Source organism: Triturus cristatus, chromosome 6 (assembly GCF_964204655.1).
Source record: "Triturus cristatus chromosome 6, aTriCri1.1, whole genome shotgun sequence".
NCBI lineage: Eukaryota > Metazoa > Chordata > Amphibia > Caudata > Salamandridae > Triturus > Triturus cristatus.
The window spans coordinates 1557860462-1557880149 of record NC_140589.1 but is presented as its reverse complement, the minus strand read 5'-3'; positions in this window follow the sequence as shown (position 1 = coordinate 1557880149).

Genomic DNA, 19688 nt, shown 5'->3' with positions numbered 1-19688 from the left:
GCAACCAATAGCAGAGTACAGTTTCAAGGTAGGTTCTGGCAGAGCCATGTTTTTAATTGCTTTCTGAATGAAAAATGGTAAGTCAATGACCGAAGCTGGATCGGGAGCGTGTTCCATAAACTTGTCGCATTGTATGAGAACATACGGCCACCGGCTCGTACTCTCAGGACTTTGGGGACTGTTGCCTGGAATAAATTAGCCGATCTCAGGCTACAAGAGGGCTGATAAAAGGACATCCGAGCGCAGATGATTTTTGTGCCCGTACCCCATAGGGTTTTATGCGCTCTGCATGATGTTTTGAACATTATGCGTTCTTTGATGGGTAGCAAGTGTAGGGCTTTTAGTGCCGGTTTAGCCGACTGAGTTCTGGGTATGTTGTGTAGCAGCTTAGCTGCGCAATTCTGCACCACCTGCAGTTTCCTTGTAGTTGCCTTCGGGGTGCAAAGTCACAGAGAATTACAATAGTCCAGCCGGGGCAACACCAATGCTTGAACCATAGTCCTGTGTGCAGTTGCCGGAAGCAATGGCAACATTTTCCGCAATTGCCTTATAATGCCATAGCAAGTAGCTGCTACTTGTACTGCTTGGTGGTCCACCATTAGTGACCTGTCTAGACATACTCCTAAGGTTTTGATCCTTTCTTTGGGTTCTGGAGGTGGGCTTAAACAGTTGGGCCATTTCAAAAAGGAAGAACTGATAGTGTGAATGCCAAGGATCACTAACTCTGTCTTATCTCCGTTAAGCATGAGATACGACTGGTCCATCCAAGTGGCCACTGTTCCCAAGCAGGCTTCTAAGTTGATTGACACCTTCTTAGGGTGGTGTAGAGCTGCCATAAGCTGAGTGTCGTCCGCATAGGTCACAATCTGGACCCCATAAGGGAGGACTATCTCAGCAAGGGGTCTTAAGTACACATTGAAAAGGGTAGGGCTCAAATAGGACCCCTGTGGCACTCCACATGTTACCGGGACCTTTCCTGAGGTGTAATTGCCGTTGAATACCTGGTATGATCTGTCTGTTAGGAATGATTTGAACCAGGAGAGGGCTTTGCCTGACACTCTTAAAAACATATTTGACACCACAATGACAAATATCCAATCAGTAGAACTGGAGTTATGAGTTTTGAAAGTATTTACTGAAAAATAGCACCTAAAAGATCAAAGCGCCAACAGTGAACATCTAGTCTTGTGAGACCGGGCCAAAGTGGAGTACTGCATGATGAGCGCAATTTTGATACAAGAAGTAGATTCGACCTAATCAGGGCGTACCTTCAGACATAGGGACTGATTACGAGTCTGGCAGTCTTGTGACAGGCGTTCCCTGCCGGTGACGCAGGAGCGCCACAACGCAATATGCTGAGCATGGACTGGCGCAGTCCCGCTCAGCATATTTTGATTCTTGCACCGCCAGTCGTTTTATGGTAGCCCCGTCATGAAAAAGCTGGCGGTGCAAGAACAAAGGTCGTTGTCCCCCATGTCCCACAAGCCATGGGGAAACATTCAGAGGGGCACAACATGTGCCCCCATCTGTATTCCCCCCAGTTCCAGCACTGCATGGACGTCACTGTCCATGTCTGGCTGGAACATTTGGGCCATTCCCATTGCGGTGCCTGTTTTCAAGGCACTTTCTAGGGAAAGGCCAAAGAACTGCTGACCATATTATAAGTTGCACATTTGCAACTAGTAATATGGTCAGCGGTGCTTGCGTGGCTTTGGCACAGCAGAGGCAGCATTGCTCTGTCACACCGCTGCACCAAATTTGTAATCAGGCCCTTACAAAAAGTCTTGAAGAAAATTTTCTAAGAAGGTAAAGTTCAGTGGGACAAGGCTGCAGAAGGTATCTGAGAAGGGAGCGTTGTCACCAGATTACCTTGGGTCAAAGTCACAGTAAAGATTTCTACCTTCAAACTTTGGGCCTGATTCCGAGTTTGGTTGTCCCACTGCTGTACCGCTGTGGTAGTGGTCCGTAGAAGACTGCTGCAGCAGCGGTCTCCAGATGTTACCACTGTCCCACAGTGAGATATCTGACATTGATGTATATTTTTTCATGTATGTCGATGCTGGTGTGTATATTTCTGACTGTAGTGTACACATATGCATGTCAGATTCGAAAACATACCTGGAAGAAGGGATCCAAGAAAGGAAGGAAAATAAATGGGTAAGTATGTACCCCAAATCCTGAGTTTCCTCCAACTCGAAGCACGCGATCCCACCATCACAGTCAGCTCGCTGGAAAGTCAACTCGTAATTCAAAAGGTGGCAAAACTTCTCCATACCACTTTATGACACCTGCTTTTCCCCAACCGCCGTTGAGGTGGTCTGCAAATGGCTGCCAGTATCGGCGGTGCTCTGGCAGTCTTTCATTCTGGAAGCCAACAACATCATAATATGGCAGAGAGACTGCCTTGTTGGCAGCGGGAAATCTGATGCCGATGCGATGGTGGCAGTGGGTTTTCGGAACTCTGAATCAGGCCCCTAGTCTCTGAAATAGAGGTTGAACATCTCCAGTGGGACGAGACAGAAGACGGTGCCATGATGCTGAACACTGCTTTGGCGAAGGACTATTAAAAATAGATTTTCTGATGCAGAGAAGAACATAGCAGAAGAAGCCACAAAGTCAATCTGACCAGTGATGCACCTCGGGCAGATTGGCAAGCAGGTTAGGCCCGGTCCCCTCCTGGTTTTAGCCCAACATTTTCTAAGTACCACTTTTGGATTTTGGCTATCTGCGCATTTTGAGCACCACTGCCAAGAGTCCAGGACTGGAGGGGCACCACTTGGAGGGTCAGGACTCACTCAAGGCTGGGTCCAAGTGTGGGTTTAAGATAAAGGATGCCTTTTGTGTTCCTGGGGCTCTGAACTGGTCAGCAAATTAGCCCTTGTGAGTCACTTTGGTGGTACTATCATAGTTGAAAATCCAGTCCTTGTCCCCATGTAGAAGGTAGCAGAGCAGCAGGACAAACAGGGCAGCAATCCAAGCAGGTCATCAGTCTTCTATAGCAGCAGTCCAGCAGAGTGGCAGTTCTTCCAGAAGCACATCAGGCCTTCTTCCTGGTATTGTTTCCACAGGTCCAGAGGTTTACTGAAGAGTCAGAGACCCTACTTTTATACCCTGGTGCCCTGGTACTGGAAGTTGGGAGAAGATTCTAGACAGTGGCTTTGAAATGCCTAGAATGTCTTGCCTTCTCTGCCTTCAACCCGACTTCAGTAACAATGTAGAGTTGTTAAACCCTTTGTGTGAAGGAAGTGCACAATCTATTCTGTTGCAAGAGTGGCTATGCTTAGCTCTACCCCCCACATCCTGCCAGCAGATAGCCCATTTAGGCACTCTTAACCCCTCTATTTTGTGAATGTCTGGGAGGAATTCACAAAGTCTAACACTCAGTTACACCCAGTCATGTGCCCCAGGCCAGGCTACAGGCACACAAGTGAAAAGGGCAGAAAAATGACAACTTTCTATTTTGATTATTTAGTGATATTATTACTAGTGGTTTTCAGTAGTGTGTGGTTTGGGGTTTCGTACACTGTTTTTAGTAATGTATCATGTTATGCTATATTGTGTATGTTAATTATTTCACGATGATTAGGTTAAATGTATATGTGTTTTTCAGGTTGTAATAGCTTTTTTGTTAATGAACGTGTCCTCTGTCACCCCGGGACATGACCCATTTTTTAAAATGTACATAAAATATGAGTGGGGCACATGCCCCCCACCTGAGGCTGATTTCTGCCCCAGGGACCCCATCCCTCTGGGCCCGGCCACTTCTTATTTTTTTTTTTTTTAGAGAGGCGGTCCATGTGGAGTGTGGACCCCTCCCAAGGCCAATTTCTGCCCCAGGGATCACATTCCTGGGGCCAGTCAACTTTTTTTTTTTAAATGGAGGGGGGTCACACAACCCACCTCTCCAGGCCATTTCCGGATCCGGGTACTTCCCTGGGGTATGGCCAGCTGGTTGGGGACTGCGGGAGAGCCTGGACCCCTCGCAATCCTGGCTGTCTCCCACCTCCTGCAGGAGCCAGCATTGGTTTACACACTTAGGGAGCTGCTGACCTGCAGCTCCGTGGGTGTGAAAAGCAATGTGTGCTCCAATTTGGATAAGCGAGAACAAAATGCTCTTGCTAGTTCAAGCTGGGGCACACTGTTTGCTATGAGATGTTGCACCCGCCATCCCATAGCAAATTGCAATGTCCTAAGTGTGGGCACCCAGGGACATTGATAGAGCCGGTCCTAGGGGTGGTGGTTCCCAGGCTCATTTACAGCTCCAGGAAGGGGGCCCCCATGCATCCTATTTCATTATAGCCCCAGGGTGGTGGCAGTACCCGGGGCTGCGGGGTGGCCGCGTCCCTTCTGCATTTTAGTATACTGGCCCCTGGGAGGTGGTTAGTCCCTAGGGCTGCATGAGGAGACCAGAGCCCCCCCACGCATCTTATTTCAATATAGCCCTGGGAAGGTGATGGTCTCCAAAGGTACAGAAGACCATTTGGCACCCTGCATTTCACAAAATTAGCCCTGAGGAGGTGGCGGTCTCTGGGGCTGTGTGGGGGGCTGGAGCCCCCGCATTATAATTAAATTTAGCCCCGGGGAAGTGGCTGTTCCCGAGGCTGTGGAGGGGCCAGTGGCCCCACACTTAAAAAAAAAGCCCAGGAGAGGTGGCAGTCCCCAGGGCTGCGGGGCCTGTGTCAGCCCTGCATCTTTATTTTTAATTGTCCCTGGGAGCTGGCCCACACAGGAGGCTTAAATTAAATGAAGCACGGAGGCCTGCCCTTCATTTTTATTTAAATTTTCATCCAGATTCACAGATCCACCACCAATACCACCAAATAATTTTTTTAATGCTTTTTTGGGCCCTGGGTTCCCTGTAGGACCCCCTGAACAGGCCTAGGGAGTCAGGGTGTTTCTAACCTGCGCCTTTTCTTTTTTTCAAATGTTTTTGCTTGTGACTTGGTTCAACCGAGTCACAAGATGGCTGCCGACACTTCCTAGTTGGCAGTCAATCAGATCTCAGGCACTAGATCCGGGAGTGTTTATCTGAGAAATCTTAAAATTTCTCAGGAACTACTGAATGGATTTACTCCATTTAACACAAAGTGTGCTTTCTGGACCAAGAGCTAACTTTCTGCCAAATTTGGTGTAGTTCCTTTCTGCAGTTCAGGCTGTGGCCGTGTCTAAAGTTACCTATAAAAATTAACATGGAGAAAAAGCATTTTGGGCCCCTCCCTTTTTCTCAGTCCATGCTTGATGGATCACTCCGAAATTTTCATTACTTTTGAAAATTTTGCGAAGAGTCATCCAACTGCACCAAAGTTAAGGGCAAATCAAAAAATGATTTTCCTATGGAAACTAGGTCCTAACTATAACTAACTACTGGCAACCACCGGTGGGTAGTTATAGTTCGGACCTAGTTTCCATAGGTAAAGCATTTTGACTTGCCTATAACTTTGATGTAGTTTGACCAATCTTCATAACAGTTTCCCACAAAAGTGTCAAAGTAGGTTCTGTGTGGGGCTAATCCATGCAGAAACTTAGACTTAGAAATAGGGGTGTAAAATAAGGGTGTGTTTGTAATGTTAATGACCATAGGAACGCATTGTCGAAACTTCAGCCCGAACCGCTGAATTACATCAAATTTGGCAAGAAGGTTGATATTGTTATGCACATTGTGCTTCTTGTTATTTTGTGCAGATCTGTTCAGTAGTTTTTGTGAAATTAAATCCAAGCAATATAGTGATATCTCTGGTTGTGGATATTTTGCAGCAGCTTTGCGGTAATCGAGGTTAAAGCAGGAATGCTCTGATAGGCTGGATGCAACCTGAACAGAAAGCTGCTGCAGTTTTGCAGAGATCCTGGTTCAATTGCGACGTGTTTGAGGTAAATCGAGAAAGCATGCATCAGCAGGAATGTTGTGATTGGCTGGGTGTAACCTGAACAGAAAGTTGCGACTGCCATTTTATTGATTGGGAATAGTTCCCGAGGCATGAACATTTCTGTGAAAGCTAACATAAGGGTTCAGGGTGGAGGTACTCTGACCCCATGTTTGAGAAATGGGTGTGTTATTGACGCAAGTTGTGCGTCCAAAAATGATTTTTTAATTGCATGTGATATTCGTGATGACACCATGACCACCAGCATGGCCCCCCATATACTGTTGATGGGATGTAGCGACTATTGCAGTGTCGCTGTGAATATTGGTGGAACTATGAAACAAAAAGTATCAATATACACACCCTCGCTGGTCACAGTCACATACTCATGTACTTACTCACACATCCACTCAGACACTCATACACCCACTCACATACCCATTCGGAGAGAGACCCATGTGTGTACTCACATATGCATTCAGAGGTTAATGCGCCCAGTCTCAGAGGCAGTCAGAGACTCAGGCGCCTAGTCACATACATAGTCAGAGACTTATACACCCAGTCAAAGACCCACTCAGAGACTCATACACCCACTCACAGACCCGCTCAGATGCTCACACACCCACACACAAACCCACTAGGAGACCTATGCTTCCATTCATGCCCACTGAGAGATTGATGCATCTACTCACAGACCTAGTCAGAGACTCATGCACCCAGTCACAGACCCACTCAAACACTCATGCACTGACTCACAACCCCCAAAGAGAGACTTATGCTTCCATTCACACACCAACTGATAGACAGACCCTTATTCACCCACTCATAGATCCAGTCACAGACTCAGTTACCCATTGAAATACTCACTCAGGCACTCATTCACCCATTCATATATCCACTCAGACACTCACGCACCCACTCACATACCCAGTCTGAGACTTAAACACCCACTTACAAACTCACTCAAAGACTCATGCACCTATTCATATACCTACTCAGAGACGTATGCACCCACTTATAGACCTACTGAAGGACTCATGCAGCCAGTCGCAGACCCACTCAGATACTTATGTGCCAACTCACATATCCACTCAAAGACTCATGCACCGACTTACTAACCCAACACAAAGAACTCATGCAATCAGTTATATACCCAGTAAGAGACTCATGCTCCCACTGAGAGAGTTACTCTGAGAGTTATACACCCAGTCAAACACACAGTAAAAGTCTCATACATCCATGCATAGTCCCACTCAAACACTTAGGCACCCACTCATGGATACCAACACACAAACTGATATATCATCTCACATACCCAGTCAGAAAGTCATACACCAATTTACATTCCAACTAAGACACTCATATACCCACTCACACACCACACTCAGACACTTTTGTACCCAGTCAGAGACTCACTGAGAAATATATATACCTACTCACATTTGCCCTCAGAGACACACACCCACTCACAGACCTACTCAAAAACTCATATACCCACTTACAGACTCTTATATCCACTCACATACCAACTCAGACACTCATACTCCCACTCACTTGCCCATTCAGACACTGCTGCGCCTGCTCATGGACCTAGTAAGAGACTCATATCCCTACTCATATACCCACTCAAAGACTTATACACCAGTAGAGACGCACCCAGAGACTCTTGCTCCCATTTACATACCCACTCAGAGACTCATGCACCCACTCATATATCCATACAGAGGCTCATGCACAGACTCATATACCCACTCAGACAGTGATGCACCCAATTACAAACTTAATCAGAGACTTATGTACCCAGTTACAGACACACTCAAGGCTATTACAGCCACTCACAGACCCACTCTATCACTTATGCACCTATTCACACACACATTCACAGACTTGTGTACCCACTGACAGACCCAGTCAAAGACTCATACACCTACACACAGATCTACTCAGATACTTATGCACCCAGTCATAGATCCAGCCACACACTCATTTACTCGCTGACATACCAATTCAGTCAATTTTACACCTATTCACATACCCATTCAGGCACTCAGACACCCACTCAAATACCCACTCAAAGACTCTTCCATCCACTCACAGTTTCACTCAAATATTCATGAGTGTACTCACATACTTACTCACAGACTTATATACCCAGTCACAGACCCACAGGGAGGTTTAAGCACCTACTCATATAACTCGGTGAAACATTAATGCACACAGTTATAGTGATATTAAGAGACTGATAAATGTTTTATATAGTTATTTAGATAGTGATTTATCTAGTGTGAAGGTTAGAATTAATTATATAGTTATAGTTTTTTATTGTGGTGGTGGCATATTGAATTCCTGCTGCTGTGTGTTTTTGCGACGTATCCATGATCATCGAAGGAACTGATGTCATCACAACTCCCGGTGTTACCGCAAAAATGGAAAAAAGGTTTTGAAGATGGTTTTATAAAAACTCACAAAAAAATCTTGAGTTTGAAGTGTACAGTAATAAACCCCTAGTGCCAAAAATACTATAATATGTGCGCATATATATTTTTTTTTCAGTCTGTAAAAAAGGCACAATCATCGCGGGTGCTGATGTCATCGCGACTCCAGGTATTACTGTGAAAATGGAAAATAGGTTTTAGAGATGGTTTTTATAGAAACTCACTAGAAAAGAATGACTTTAGAGAATACAGTGATAAACCCCTAGTGAGTAAAATACTGTAATATGTGTGCACATGCGTGTTTTACACTTCATGAAAAAGACCCGATCGTCGCAGTTAACGTCATTGCAATGCCCTGGTTAACTGCGAAGATGGAAAATAGGTTTTCAGAGATGGCTTTTAAAGACAGTAAAAAAAAAGTGAGTTTAAATATGTTTTTTAAAGAACCATGTATATAGTAATGTGTGTAGTACAATGTTTGGAATGGATTATTTTTGTTATTATTTTTGCATGTGCTGGTGGCTGTTGAATGTCTGCTTTTGATTTACAATTTCGGGACTTATTCACGACCCTCACAACATTGTAGTGAAGATCCCCAAAAATTAAAAAAGGATCTTTATAAAATATATATATAAATATTTCAGGTACAAGGGTGGCTCTGACAAGAACCTTTTTGTTGATTGTGTGTATATGACAGCTACACATAAAACAGGTTACTTAGAAACACCCTGTTGCCTTCGTCTGTAAAGCGCACTCCAACATTTCTATATATTCCGTGCATGTCAAAATGCAGGTTCTTGCCATAGATTAAGCCCATGTTATGGTCTCTGATAAATGCAGAAACAGTTTTATTAACATGTTTCCTGACTTTGCCGATTTGTGGACAGAATTGATTAGACCACCTCTCTGGTCAAACCAAGTAATCTCCACGTTTTGTAAACACAAGTGCCTGTCAATACCTCCCTTTTTTGCAGCCTCTTTAACCCAATAGACATAGCTCTGGCCAACTATCCACATTCTAAACATTTTGAAGTTAAGGAGCAATAGCAGTCAGGAGAAGGCTGCAGCTGAATGAAGTAGTTTTACAAATTAACAGCAGTTAAAATGGAAGTGTTACCTGTTTTTTTTTTAAATAGATATTTAATTGGATGTTGTCAGCATGTAAGTGAATAAAATTAGACAGTGTGTTGGATGCATTAGCAAGAATTCCTAATATTGGCTGTTATTAAGTAAAATATAATACAGGCATGGATATGCTTATGAATCTGTGGAGTAAACCACACCTGCTGCATCTCATTTGGAAGTTGCATGGAGCTTCTAGAATGTGCTCTGAATTTGTGACCTACTGGTTCTACTAAGTTGAAACACACACTCAGCTAAGGGTGTATTGAGGGGGAAGGAGTTAAAGAGGCATAACATTCTATAAAAAGTAGAGGAGTTATGACAACATTTAACTAATTACATAGTTTAATTTCCAATTCAGGACAATGTAATAAACTGTTCTGCAGTATTTACATTTGAAAAAACTAGGAGTAAATATAGGTTTTTTCTGCGATTACTCAATGATCATCGTGAAAACTTCATGAACACTCATAGACTGGAATCTCTTTTTGAAAGAGAGGGAAAGGGTTAACAGATACTAACCATTTACAAGTGGAGATAGAGTATTGTAAAATGAAAGACATAATTTTATTTGCTGCCTATCTCACGATTGCAGACTGCAAAATAGAAGAGGTTGCCATGTTGTGGTTGCTTTGTACCGTTCTAGTGCTTATTTTTTAGAAATCCTGACAGTGTCAAAATTATCCAAAAACTTTCCCAACTATAGCAATCATATTTCTTGAAGGAGTTAATATAATCTCTCGACACCACACAATATATTTAAGATGTCTAAGAGAATGGACAGAGTGCAATGACATTCAAATCAAGACTACTTAAAAAGTTACCAAACTCAGATCTGCTATTTCTAGAACCAAAGCTCTAAAAAATGTGGTATTGTGTAGGGGTGGGCGGAATTTGCGAAATTCACTTTTGCAAATTATTGTGAAAATATTAAAAATCTCCGCAAACATTCGGAAATATCGCGAAGATGCGGACGTTTTTTTCCCACCCGTTCGCGGTATTTTCTGCGTGGTTGCTGCTCGCCAACTTACCCATGCGTTTGCTCGTGGGCGCGGCCATCTTGTTTTCACTTGTCTCACGGTGCATGATCGCGAGAAGAAAGATGTGATCGCGCGACGAATGACGTTACTGCGGGCGCGAACTGTCGCGAGACAGCGCAAATGGCTACCAACAAACCAACATCTCGTGGAGAACGCAACCGGATCGGGAAAACTTGTCGGCGAACGCGGGGATTCAGGTAAGGCAATCGCGCGCACGCGAGAATGTATTATTTTACAGTGCGAGCAAGCAAAAAAATTCCGGTAAAATGCGGATTGCGGAAATTTTGTCATTTTCGCACTCTCCGCGGAATGCGAAAATGTCAAATTATCGCAATTTCCGCAAGCAGAACGGAATTTTAGCCCAGGCCTAGTATTGTGTTGACATTTATGTGAAACGTGTTTTTGAGGCAGTATTTGGCCTATTAGGGGTATTGTGTACTGCAAGCTGTTAAAAATGAAAGCCTTTTTTTAACTGCAGGAAAGGAATTTATAAAACACTACAGGACTACATTCTGTTACTACAGATACAAAACTAAATGGAGGAACTAAAATATCAATAGCCTTAAGTTCCATCTAAGAAGTCTCTTCACCACTAAAAAATGAACCGCTTTTGTTTCAGCTTCAGCAACTTCTACGTAGTACTGTGTGTTATGTTTTTCGTACATGGACCAAAAACATTTTAGACCTTTGGCCTAATAGGTATGATGTTTCCAAAAAGTTATACAAAAAATGAAGACTACTTCATAATTGTTGGATATTTTGCAACAGATATAAAAATATCATAAACAGTTTTAGCAAATAGTTGCTTTTATTAAGGTAGTAACCCTATCAGCAAGCCACTATTAATAAACTTGTAGTGACTGAAATGCATAGTATCACGTATTTGTAATGATGCACTCTGCACTTTTTTTTACAATCCATTGATTGTTTTTCCCCACTGTTTGATGATGATCCTTCATACAGACCACTGTTGAACATGAAGAAGTATAAAAGCTGACACATTTTACTATTTTGTATTAAAGCTTTGGAGAAAAAGTCTGTTTTATGTTTTGGTGGCCTACTGTTGAAAATGAAATCCTAATAATTTTTTCTTCGCTTATATTTTTTCACAGTGGTTGAACTGCTGCAATAAAAAAGGAAAAAAAAATAAAAAGTATTGTTTTTCACATTCTGCAAAAGTACATCCACAGACTGGTCCCTGGCCTTTAAAACAGTGTTACAATCTATGCAGAAGGTAGCAAAACACTTTAGTTCTGGTAACATTTCACTACATCTTCTCACCACTTCAGCTGGAAATGTGTTGCCAGGAGCAGGGGCTGGAGGTCTGGAGGCTGATGATCTCTCTCCTCCTCTATCTCTGTGTAATTTTAAGTTGCTTCTTGTGGTATGTTTTCAAGTGGTGCAACATGCTTGTTGTTCCTAGGCCTGGGTGGTAAATTCCATTCTGCTTGCGGAATTTGGGTAATGTCGCATTCCGCGGACAACGCGGAATTGCCCAAAATACTGCGTACCGCGACATCGTGGAATTTTTTACTTGTTTGCATTCTCAAAATGCGTGTTCATGAGATATTTCCCCCCGAGCATGCAAACAGCGAACAGGAAAAAAGCATCGCGAACAAGCAATTCCTCGTGCTCTCAGAATTTCAAGGTGCTCGCGGAGATTTTTTACCGTTTCACAGAGCTTTGCGTAGTGCGACTACGGAAATTCCGCCCACCCTTAGTTGTACCACATCAATATTTGTTTGGTGTGCCCTGAGATAATGTCTTCTCACATATGCTGCACTTCAACAATTTAGCTGTGGTCTTCAATTCATCAGATGGAATAGTGAACAAATCCTAAGCTATGGTTAGTTTCTTCATTGGTGATTCTTTCTCAGAAGACTGTTCATGTGCAGCTGAGTCCTCCTGCTCTTCAACAACTTCAACCAGTTGTAGGTCTTCCTCTGGTTGTTCTGATGCCATTTTATTTTTGTACAAATAGCCCATAAATAAAAAAACAACACGATCTTGAGAATTAGTTTGGGACAGCTTCTATTATAACTTAAACAGTACCTAGAAAGTTCAAAGAGGGAGAAGTGGGTGTGTTCTCCCTTTCATAAGGGAAACTGTGTAAACCAATGAAATATCCTTCTTTGGTAGTCACATACCGATGTCCCCTGTGAGTTCTGATGTCGAAATTTTTTTTAACTGTTCTTTTTGAGAAATGTGTAGAGAGAATAAAGTTAAACCAATATGTTACCAAACATCTAGACTCAAATTTTTTTAAAATATGTATATACATGTGTTTTACACTTTGTCCAAAAAATATGGTATTCATGACTACCAATGTTTTCCCAACCAAGAGAAATTCAGCAGTTATAGTTAACTGAGCTAACTTTAGCTCATGCCCCCGCAATACACTGCATATGACTCATATATTACATCACTCATTACATGGTCAATGACATCACTGATGGCATCTCAAATGACATCAAATGGCATCTCTAGATTAGAGCCCACCACCCGGTCACAGCGCGTTTTTTAACCTGTGCAAAACTGCTTTTAAAAAATGTTGTTCACCACCTTTTTAAAACTTATCACCAGTAATTTCACTTTGTTGTTGCCTGTTAACTGGAGAATTGAATCTGTTTGCCTTTGTGTAACATCGGTAGGAAAGGTCACTCACCCATAGATCGCTCTGACTGCTAGAGCGCTCTAGCAACTTCCGGCCTCGTCCCAGGGTCCAGATCACGTGACCGATAGGAGGGGCTTAGCAAACAAAACCGGCGGGAGTGCCGGCGGCCTGCCGAAGGCAAGCCCATCTGCGCCTGTCCGCACTCGACCGAGCCCAGGGCCCAGTCCTTATGCCCAAATACTTAAATACACCTCCACGGAGATCAGAATTCACAATTTGGCCTCCTTTAAGCCTGACGCAAAAACACTGGCATGCCTGCATCACCTCAACATAGCTCAGACACAGGACTTGTTCCATGAGGTCAGGTCGTCTATCATCCACTTCCCTCAGCAACGCACCCAGGCCAATACACCTGTGCAAAAAGACATATCAATTTTCTATCTCAATACTCGATCACTAGTCAAGCACCAGTTGGACATTTTTACTCTTCTGGACTCTGAATGACCAGACATTCTCCTACTCACACAAACGTGGCTCACTTCAGAATCTTCACCCGACATCCTAGCTGCCTTACCCTGCGATTACTATATCCTACAAACTAACCGCCAGCCTGGCAAAACAGGTGGCGGAGTAGCGGCCATTATTCACAAAAATCTGAGTTTCTCCGTCCTTACCCCACTGACCTCCCCACCATCGACAACGCAGTGCTAAAACTTGAATCCAACGGAGCCCTGCTCATATGTATATTACTGTACAGGCCATCCCAGCATATGCCACTGTTCCCCCACCTGCTAGCTGACCAAATCGCACCTTTAGTCACCAACCACACCAGAATCCTCCTAATATGGGACTTCAATTACTGGGCAAACGACCCTCAAGGAGGACCACACTCTACCGAGCTGACAGAACTACCAACACATATGAACTTCACACAACAAATCTCCTCAGCCACCCACTCAAAAGGCCACACTCTAGATCAACTCTGGACCACCGACTTAGTAAAACCACCTACACCCGAGCCTTGAAAAATTACAAAAATGCCATATCCGCTGCCAAGGCGGCATATTTCTCATCACGAATCCTCAACTCTAACAATCAAACCAAAGAATTATTCTCAATAGTTGATGAACTGTCCAACCCTGGGAGAGTCCTAAGTAAACTCAAACCATCTCAGGCCCTTATGCGACTCCTTGAATAAATTCTTCATCGACAAGATCACTGCCATCAAAATCTCACCGCGCTGACAATTAGGAACCCCAAGTCTTTGGACTCCTTTCCGCCAATCGACATGGAGATACTGAACAAACTACTAGCCAAAGTAAAATTGGGCTCTCCCCTGGACCACTGCCCCCCTCGCGTCTTGAAAGAGACCTTTCTGGCCTTCCCAGACCCAGCCCTTGCCCTATTAAGCCATTCCTTGTCTCAGGGCTGTGTACCCAATGCCTTCAAAGAGGCCATAGTGGTTCCCCTTCTAAAGAAACCCAGCGCTGACCCCCAGACGCTGGCAAACTACCGCCCCATTTCTTTGCTCTCCTACATGGCGAAGCTGCTTGAAGCCCATGTGGCTACTTGCTTGTCCAATTTTGTGGAACAGACGGAATTTCTTGACCCTAGGCAAGCCGGCTTCTGGCCAGCCCACTCCACTGAAACAGTCAACTTAGCAATACTTGATTCCCTGCAAGAAAACGCAGACAGAGGTGTCCACCAGGCCCTGGTACTGACCTCTCAACCGCATTTGACACGGTCGACCATAACATACTAATGGACCGTGTCAGCGAGGCAGGGTTCCAGGGCCCGGCACTTAGCTGGATAAACTGTTTCCTACAAAACCGCACCCAGGCAGTCTGTATCGCCCAATTCATTGCCCCCAAGTTCAAAACTTCCTGTGGGGTCCCACAGGGATCCTCGCTCTCACCACATCTTTTCAACCTCTATTTACGCCCTCTGATAAGATCTCTAAAAGACAGGAAGGTGACCACCTTCAATTATGCAGACTACCTCCAACTCATGTTCTCAATCGACAACTCCCCTGAATCTATAACTGACTTTCAAACCACTATGACATTCATCCAGCAATGGATGAACCTCAATCATCTAAAACTCAACCCCAGAACTTATCTTGACAGGCGGAGGTCGTAACCAGTGGGGCACACAATATTTGCAGAGAAACTTGGGACCGCCCCTTGTACCCTCCACCTCAGTTAAACCATAGGTAATGACTTATCCCTAAAAACACACGTAGGCACAGTGGTATCCGCCTGCTTTCTCCAGCTACGTAAAATTAGAAAAATCAGCAGGCTACTGTCCCAAGCCGCGCTGGTCCAGGTGGTGATAGCGCTGGTCCTGTCTCATCTGGACAATGCTAACGCTACTTACCTGGGACTCTCACTCGGCCTCACCAAGCGGCTACAGTCGGTACAGAACCAAGCGGCGTGACTAATACATAAACAGCCCAGATGGCAACACGCCTCCCTCCTCCTCAAGAGACTGCACTGTCTCCCTATCCTCCAACGCTGCACCTTTAAAGTGGGCTGCCTAGTGTTCAAGTCCCTAAATGGGCACAGCCCCAAATTCATTAACAATCTTATCTCCCGCTATACCCCCACTCGGAACCTTCGCTCAGCTCAACTCCACCTCCTGATGGTACCCACCTACAAACTGAAACGCCAAGGGGTTTGCAGGTTCGTGACTCTAGCTCCACGACTGTGGAACTCCATCCCCCTGGAGATTAGACTCAGCACTAACCTGCTCTATTCAGAAAGACCCTCAAAACCTGGTTATTCACACAGGCCTATAAATAATCTGTTCCAGACTGGCAACCCCTAGTTCCCTCAGCGCCATGAAACCAACCGATGTACGAGCGCTTTACAAATCTCTGATAAGATAAGATAAGAGACATCACTGATTACATTATCCAGTGATTATGAGTGTTTGCTAAAAGTTACAGAGTGTCAAACATATATATTAAGGTAACTCACTCTGGAAGTCCCTGTATGGGTAAGTGAGTGTGTGTATAATTGGTGTATAGAAGAGTAACTGGGTACATAAAAGACTGTATACATGAGATGGTGGTGTGAGTTTTTTTATGGGTGAGCCAGTGGGTGTGTTAGTGCATGTATGAGTAAGTGAGTGGCTGTGTGAGTTGACTGAGTTGATGTATCAGTCATTGTAAATGGTGAATCAGAGGGTGCATGAGGCTGAATGGGTGTTTGAGAAGAATCAGAAGTGTCTGTATGGGCCAGTTACAGGGTACATGAGTGGCTGTCTTGGTGCAACAATGGGTGTGTAAGTGGGTGCATGGGTGAGTAAGTGGATGTATGAGTGTGCTGAATGTGTGAGCAAATAGGTAGTTGAGTGGTTGTATGTGTGAGTAGTGAGTGTGAGAGAGGTTGTATGGGAGAATATGTAGTTCTCTGAGTCACTGTATAGGTGAGTGCGTATATATTTCTTAGTATATGTATATGTAACTAGGTGGCTGTGTGAGTAATTGTATGGGTTAGTTAGTGGCTATGTCAGTGACTCTATGCATGAATTAGTAAGTGTGTGAGTAGATGTATGGTTACCTCATTTACTGTGTTGGTAGCTGTATGGGTATATGTGGTGTGGAAGTGTGTCTATGTCTGTATGACTGGATCTGTGAGTGCCTGTATTGGTAAGTGAGTAAAAAGGAGATGATGGACGGAGTGCTGAAACTTTTCAGACACTCACCCCCAGTCTGGGTTGAATCCATCATCGTTCTTTAGCTCACTTTGCCACCCCATTTCAGACACAGCTATATGCAAATCAGCCTTGACCCTGTGTCTCATTGGGAATTGAGTAGGTGCATGAGTGGCTGTACTTCTTAGTTAGTAGTTCCATTAATGGCTCTGTAGGTGAGTTGATGTGTTACTGGCTGTATGGATGAGTGGTGAGATGTGTGTGTGTTTGTATGGGTTCGCTGTAAGTGGGTATGCCAGTGTTTCTGTGGATGATGTCATCAGTGATGTAATTTTAGATGTCATGAGTTATTTCATCAGTGATGTCTCTGCCCATCTCATGAGTGATGTAATATGCAAGGTCATCAGCAGTGCATTGTGGTGCATGAGTTATAGTTAGCTCAGGTAAATATAACTGCTGAATTTCTCTGGTTTTGTATGAGTGAAATGTCAGCCTAACTATAATGTCCCTGTAAACTTTTTTTTTCTTCAGTATATATATATATATAACACCTTCTGGCTGTTGCCGCTGGGTAGTTATAATCAGGAACGTGTTTCTATAGGCTTTTTTGACTTGCCTTAATCTTTGTGGCCATTTGACAAATCTTTAACACATTTTCCAAAAAAGTGTCATAGTGAGTTTTGTTGTACATGGAAAGTTTTGGGGTGTTCCATCAAGTGGGGGACAGAGAAAAAGAAGGGTCAACAAAGTGTGTTTCTCATATTAATCCCCATAGTCTTTTTAGACACAGCTGCAGCCCCAATCGCAGAACTGAACTACACCAAATTTAGCAGAAAGCTAGCTTTTGTTCCACAGATTGTGCTTTTTGTCATTTGGTGTAAATCTGTTAAGTAGTTGTTGGGAAATTTAAGGGGAAAAATATGGATATCTGTAATCATGGATAATTTGTGAATAATAACGTGTTTGTGCATGGAAATGCAATGCTCTAATTGGCTGTCAACACTTCAGGTATGAAATGTGAGCAGCCATCTTGTGAGTCGCATCTTGTGAGTTGAACAAAAAAATGATTTAAAAAAGAAAAAGGGCAGGGTAGGAACTTACCCTCAAGCTTTAGTCTTGGGGTCCCCTGGGATTCCGCCATAGCTTAAAAGCGCTATAAAATAAATATTTGCCATAAATTCACAAAAGTCATGATTTTTTGCCAAAATATAAGAAAAACCAGGGGCAGGTGTGTTGTAAATAGTGCACAGACCACCCTCCGAGGGCTTATTTTTTCCCTGGGCACTATCACCTACCTGGGGCTATTGGTTTTATTTAGTGGGGCCTGCGTGGACCACTCCGGCACAGGGGACCATCACCCCCTTGGGGATATTTGTAAAATTTAGAAGGGGCCACATGGCCCCCCCAGCCCCAGGGACCACAACCTCCACAGGGCCTATTCCTTTTTAAAAAGGGAAAGGGGGCCATATACAGCCACCCCCTGCAGATCAAAGAAGGGGGCACAGCCACCCTCTGGAGCCAATAATGGCCCTGGGGAATGCCACCCCCAGGGCTGGCCACTGCTTTGTCCCGGCAGAATACAAGTCAGAAACTAGCAAAATGAGGCAAAATTCAAGTCAGAAATTAGCACTAATTCAGGTCAGAAATAAAGGGCAGCAACAAGTAGAAAGAGGCAGAATAGAGTGAGAAACAAGCAGAGAGAGGCAGAATAAAGGTAAGAAAAGAGTAGCAAGGTGCAGCCGAAAGATCGGAAATGAGCAGAAAGAGGCAAAATACAGATCAGAAACGAGCAGAAAGGGGCAAAATAAAGGTCAGAAATTAGCAGAAAGAAGCAAAATAAAGGAAAGATACAAGCAGCAACAGCCAAAATAGCGAGCAGAAATAAATAGAAAGAGACAAAATAGAGGTCAGAAACGAGTGTCAAGAGGCACAATAAAGGTCAGAAACAAGCAGAAAGAGCAAAATACAGATCAGAAAGGCACCAAATTAGGCAAAATAAATGTCAGAAATGAGTAGACAAAGGCAGATTAAAGGTCAGAAACGAGCAGAAAGAGGCAAAACAGAGATCAGAAAACAGCAGAAAGGGCCAAAATAAAGGACAAGAAAGAGGCAAAATAGAGATCAGAAATGAGCCAAAAGAGTCAAAATAATGGTCAGAAATGAGCAGAAACAAGAAAAACAGAGATCAGAAAAACACAGAAATAGGCAAAATAAATGGCAGAAATTAGCAGAAAGATGCAAAAAAGAGAGCAGAAACAAGCTGGAAGAGGCAAAATAGAGACCTGAAAGGAGCAGAAATTGGGAAAAAAGAGATCAGAAATGCACAGAAAGAGGAAAAAAAGTTCAGAAACAAGTAGAAAGAGGCAAAATTTAGGTCAAAAATTGGCAGAAGGAGGAAAAATAACTGTTGGCAATGATCAGAAAGACGCAAAATAAAGGTCAGAAGTGAGCAGGAAAAAGTCAGAAATTGAGCAGAACCCACTCAGGCTCTTGTGCACCCACTCACAGAACAACTTAGACACTCAGACATCATATACCGACTGAGGCACTCATGCACTCACTCACACACTCAGTGCCAAAGGTTAGTAGTTACAGGTAGGAAATATAATCTAAAAAACCTTACAATTTCACTCAAAAAATCAAAGGTTACAGGGGCGTTATAGTTAGGAAATAGAACTTTTTTTTCAAGTAGAAAATCACTGAAAAAATCAAAGGTTACAGGGATGTTATAATTAGTAAAATGTTTTTTAAAAAGCTTAGAAATTCACTGAAAAAAACAAAGGTTAGAGGGTCATTATTGTTAGGCTCAGATGTCACTCATACATAACCAGTAAACTTTAGCAGTTATAGCTAGCTGCGCTTACTATAATCTATGCCCCTGCAATGCGCTGCTTATGACCTCACATATAACATCACTCATGACATTGTTGTGACATCACTGATGTGTCACTGATGACAT